The sequence below is a fragment of the Quercus robur genome, chromosome 7 (assembly GCF_932294415.1).
Source record: "Quercus robur chromosome 7, dhQueRobu3.1, whole genome shotgun sequence".
Lineage (NCBI taxonomy): Eukaryota > Viridiplantae > Streptophyta > Magnoliopsida > Fagales > Fagaceae > Quercus > Quercus robur.
In genome coordinates, this window is record NC_065540.1 from 10,052,192 (window position 1) to 10,058,191 (window position 6,000).

The window sequence follows — 6,000 nt, forward strand, 5'->3', positions numbered from 1 at the left end:
CAGAGTGTAATCATGCAGAATTGCAGATAAATGGACTAGCTACTATTGAATGTTGATCTCTCAATTTCAAATATTCATCATGAATTTTTTACTCATCAAGTTATCATATTGTTCCAATATTCCTGTATTCTTAAAATCAATTTTGTTTAAGAAAACAAGATTGAAAATAATTGATGTGATAATATGTTGAATTTATTGCTATATAAACCTCATTGTCTTTTTTGTTTTTTCCTCTAAAACTCAAGTGGTTGGTCTAGTAGTTATTTAATCCTGAGTTTAGTCTCTTAACCAACACGTTGAAGCCACTTTTAAGAATTCATTTTGATAATCATGAGCTTCAGGAAAACCCTAAAGTTAGTTGCCATCATGAGGAGTCGAGGAGAACGACCATCCACATCTCATTTTTGTTTGTTAATACACATGTATTCTGCAAGATTTCATTGATATAAAATAAATAAATAAATAAATAAATAAAAAACTATTGAAATTTGAACTTCACCATTATGATTATAATGTAATTCAACACCCTGACTTCAAAATTTTGTCAAAAATTGCTTAATCATACCAATAACCTACCAACTTGTTTATAAGGTGGATTCCTATATTTATTATTCCAATTCCTACTGCAACTCTGAAAGAGAAATTGCAGTGAAATTTAAAATGTTGAATTCCACTTTGATAGATGATTGAACTAAAATGTATTAAAAATAATTATTTTATAATTATTTGGCTAATATTAAATATGTTTATTTTATTCATTATGTATTAAATCTAATCTGAATTTTAGTACTTAATTTTAAATGGTGAAAAGTTTTTGTATCATGTTTTGACTCTCCAATCATAAAATTCTAGATCCACCAAGAGTCTTGTACCTCAATTAACATCTCATGGTATTTTTAATGGAGATGTCTAATATTCAAATCCTTCCTCTCTGTGTAAGTTGTAACTAACAATTTATCAAAAAGAAAATCTGGATTCATGGAGCTCCAGATTGTACATTAACAAAAAGCTTGCTCTATGCTCGAGTATTAAAATACTGTTTATTCTGCAAAAACTATAATATAGTTAAAGTTTTAGTGGATCTTGTATCGTCTCCTGGCATACAAGAAAGGACAAGAAGCACAAGCATAAATATTTTGAGATAAATGTGACTGAGAGTTCACTAATATTGTGACACACATGGACTTACTTTGGCTTGTGGTGAGTGCTGTACCTGTAGGCATTTTTGTTTAAAAGGAACCAAACCATGTAAAACATTTTACCAGGGGAAGGTGATATCTATCTTTCAAAAATAATAAAGCTGTGGTTGGGGCCTATCGGATATTCAATTGGAATTTCTCTTTAATTTTGGCCCTCAACCTTGCTAGATCTTGTAAGATTTTTAGGCCTCAGAAGCATCTAGCCTCCTGAGAAAAGAATGAAGTGGCTGCCACTACAACCTTCATTATGGGCTGTGGGTGTAGGGGTATGGATATTTTCATGATGAGAAAAACTAGAAACACAAAAAATTTCATAATATTTTAGTAAATTGTGAAACATTATTTTCTTTTGATCACGTAAGTTATGTGAAACATTATTTTCACATGAACTTATCATTGACATTGTTTTTATTGTATATCAATTACAACAAGTTACTTCACGATTGTGAAAAAAAAGTTTGTGAAATTTTATTCTGTACTTTGACATAATTGTTTCTTGTTAAAGGGATAAATGATTAAATGCTAGAAAACTTGAAAAGCTACTTTTCCCTGACACTTGAGAATGACAACATTCTTATAAGAATTGGAAATCTTGATAAATATTAATGATAAAATATTGGGAATTTTCACTTAGTACGGGACTAGTTTTTCTTGCTTATTGATTCTTAAGAAACTCTTTGAAATTAAGATAATTTCAAGGACATGATCTGGAGTCATTATCTTGCTTAATTCCATGGCTTTCTCATTCTTCTAAGGTAGAATGGATAAACGCTAGAGAACTTGAACAGCTACTTTGTCCTTAGTCTTGAGAATCCATTTGCGTTGACCAAAAATGTTCTAATAGCATTGATGAAAATGGAGAACTTGAACAACTACTTTGGACATGTGTTTCATGGTCTCTAGCTTCAATGAAAGTGTTCCATAATCCATTGGCCATGTGTTGTATGCACTTGAAAGACTTCATAGGGCTGCAAATGAAGCGTGTTGCTCACGAGCAATTTGCCCCGAGTACAACGTGTATGAGAGTCGACGGACCCAGATGGGGGCCCCCAGGTCCAATTTTTTATTTTATTTTTTTATAGTTATAATATATTTTATTTGTGTAGTTGAGCCCCTTTCAAAATCTTAGGCCATTTGATTCTCAAAAAAAAAAAAAAAAAAAATCTTAGGCCATTTTTTCCTCAAGAAGTCTAACTAGCCTCACTCAAATACCAACTATCTAATTCAAAATTTTAACAAAAACAATAAAAACATTCACAATGGTGATTGTATTTTAGCATATATATATATATATATTTATTTATATATTACTAACAAAGAACCAAAAAATCATGTGTTATTAGAGAAACTAAAGCTAAATTTTTTGTAACTATAGTAAATTAGTATAAATATCAGTTGACAATAGCAAGTTGTTAAAAATAAAATACAATATTTTATGAAGATTATATCTCTTCTTTCAATTAAAAAACTCAAATTTTCTTTCTTCCTTTATTATTTTAATGAGTTGTTTATATTATTTTAAATGAAGTGGTAAAAAAAGAAAATAGAACATTTGATATTGGGTGTATTGTAAAGTAATGTGGTAAAATAGATAAATTGGCTTTTTAAAATGCTATAAACTAAAATTTTTAGCACCATCATTGTGAATACTCTAACTTCAACAACAACAAAAAAATCCTAGCTAGTCTAGTATTAAAAAAAATGATTTTGTTTTTGTTTTTATCTTTGTTGGTAAGTGATTGCATCTTAATGTATTTCGTAACAACGATTTTGAGTATTTATAAATTTTTAATACTATATGGATGCTTATTTGGAGTTTTTTTTTTTTTTTTTTTTTTTTTTTTTTTTTTTTTTTTTTTTTTTTTTTTTACTTCGGCCCCCTCTAGCTTAAAATCCTGGGTTCATCCCTGTGTATGACTAGCCATGGAACCAAACTTTGGCTTCTTTCAGAAGTTTCGAACAATTTGAAGCATGAACATATATAATTAAATAAGACTAGAAGCAAAACTCAGCTAAGGAATACAATAGATGTCATATGAAAAATGCTATACCCACAATATTTTCACAACAAATTGGCAGGTTGTTACAAGTTGTTATTGGTGGAGCAAAAAAGTAATTTTAGTGATAGATGTAAATTATAACCAATAATAGCTAACCACATATAATTTGTTGTGAAAATATTATGAATGTAGCACTACTCATATCATATACTCTTGAGTTATGTTTATTATTCAAACTTTTTGATAAATTACTACTAATCATCAAATGTTAATGAGTCTTAACTACGTATAATTTTGAAATTTTCAAGTGAGACTGAGAAGTATAGTGGAGACATAGTTTTTTTTTTTTTTTGGAGAAACAACATGGTTTAAACTTAAAATCACTTATTGGAATACTATGATAAAAGATTCTATAAAAAAAAGAAAAAGAAAGGAATACTATGATAAACTTCCAGTGATCCAAAATTTTAAGTTATTGAAAATGAGTAAATTAATAATTTAATCATTATTCTAACAATTACTTAGTCTATTTATTCAAATTCCGTTTGCTTTACATTAGAACTCATTAAATTTGTTTCTCAAAAAAAAGAACTCATTAAATTTATTGACCCTCTTTTCAGTTAAATTTGTTACAACTAATTATTAAACAAAGAGTTCTTAACAAAAAGTCCACAATATTCTCAAATTAGCATACTACCTCATATATATATATATATATATATATAGGAAAATACTAACGAATGTCCTTGGGGTACTGGTTAAGAATCTAATTAAAGAAAGTTTTTATAGGAAAAGAAAAAAAAAAAAAGCAATTAATGTTTTAACAGTTTTTTTCATTTTCCATAAAAGTGATATCAAAACTTTTTTTAACTGAATTCTTAACTAGTGCCCTAAGAGCACTCGTTAGCATAACTCATATATATATATATATATATATATTGAACACATACTACCTACCTCATATATTATTTACTTTTTAGAAAAACCAAGCATGTTATGGTGGGCGTACTGATAAGCATTAAGCGTAGGCTAATTTAGAAATGTTGTAAAATGGTTACGAAGTTTTGCTGCGTTTTTAGCTTTATTGTAAACAGATCATGCTCTGAAATTGAGCCACTCAATATTGCATGGGCACGCATAAACGAGTTGAGGTAGGTATGAGTTGTGTATCATTTACACACGACTGTCAACCTCTTGCACTTTGTGCTTTAATATAAAATTCATTTCTCTGCCACGAGCTTCAACAAATTTCATTTCCTCAACACATTAGTGGATGGTAGGGGAAACAGAAAATTGATTATTTTTTGAAAGGCCTAAATGTTGATGTGTATCACGTAAATGCTATTTATAGTGCACTGCCCAATTCCTTAGTGGATGGTAGGAAAAACCAGAAACTAATGGTGTTGGAGACCCCAAAAAGAATAAAAAAGAAACTAATGGTCTTGAGGGCATGAACTGTGTTTTGGTTTCCTTGGTGGGCATTCAAATTTAATACACAAAATTTGATCATATTACTCTGCCTACCCTTCACTTGGGAGAAAATTGATTGGATCTCTGTCTAATAATGTACAACTTTACAATCTCAATTATAGTATTGAATCTATTGACCTTTCTAATAACACTTTCTACTAGTGCTTTTGAGTTGTGCTGAGGGTAGTGATGTGGACTTGGATATTAATATGTGGTTTCAGTTTCGGACACCAGTCCCAATAAAAGCCAATGAAATTATTATCTACTACTACCCTTGTTTCCATCAAATTCCATTTGACTTTTATATTGAACCATGTTAGAGTCTTAGGGACATTCTTACAAATTGATTTACTAACTTTTAAACACAAAATAAAATTTTGTAAGAAAAATGTTTATAGCTTTTTTTTTTTTTTTTCAATTTTATTATAAAAAACTAACAAATTAAAGTGATAACAATTTACTATCATATTAACGTAATAAATAAAATTTTGAATTATCTGTTTATTTTATATTTAAAAATTCAATCATTAATTTGTAAGACTTATTAAGTAAAACTTATATAGAAAATTTGATGGATATCCTAAGAGTATTGTTTTATAAAATATTTTTAGAAACTCTTTATGGGAAAAGAAAATAGTAATTGATTTTTTTGACACATTTAATATTTTTCATAAAAGTGGTATCAAATTTTTTCTAAAATAATCTATTATCAAATGTTTAAAAAGTACCCATTAACAAGACCTAAATTTATAATATCTATAACATTCTTTCAAAAGTAATTAAGAAAATTATTTATTTTGTTATTGATGTAGCACATGTTATTTTGAGAATGCTACATTATTTAAAGTTGTAAATAACATCACAATGAATACACTTTTAAATTTGTAATATATAATTTGAATAATGAAAATGGATCCATTTGAAACCATTTATGATACAGAGAAACTTTTTTCTCAAAAAAAAAAAAAAATACGGAGAAACTTTTTACTTGTTTTTCTTTTATTAAAAAAAAAAAACCAACTTTTAAAATAAGTAATGTTTAATCTATTTTTTGAAATAACGAATTACTAGTTATAAAATTCTCATCACCAATTAATTTAAATTTATATAAACCAAATTAAAAAATATATATTTTATAACAAAACAAAGGGTAAGTTAAGAAAGCTATGCAAACTGTTCCTGTTGAGGCTAGTTGTACAAAAAGTTAAAAGTAGTTTTGTGGGAATCTCTAATTAAGAAATCTAAACCTCTTTTGTTAAGGACAGAAAGCCAAACTGTTAATGCAGAGCATGAGGCAGCACTACACGTGTATATATATAGATGCAGACATA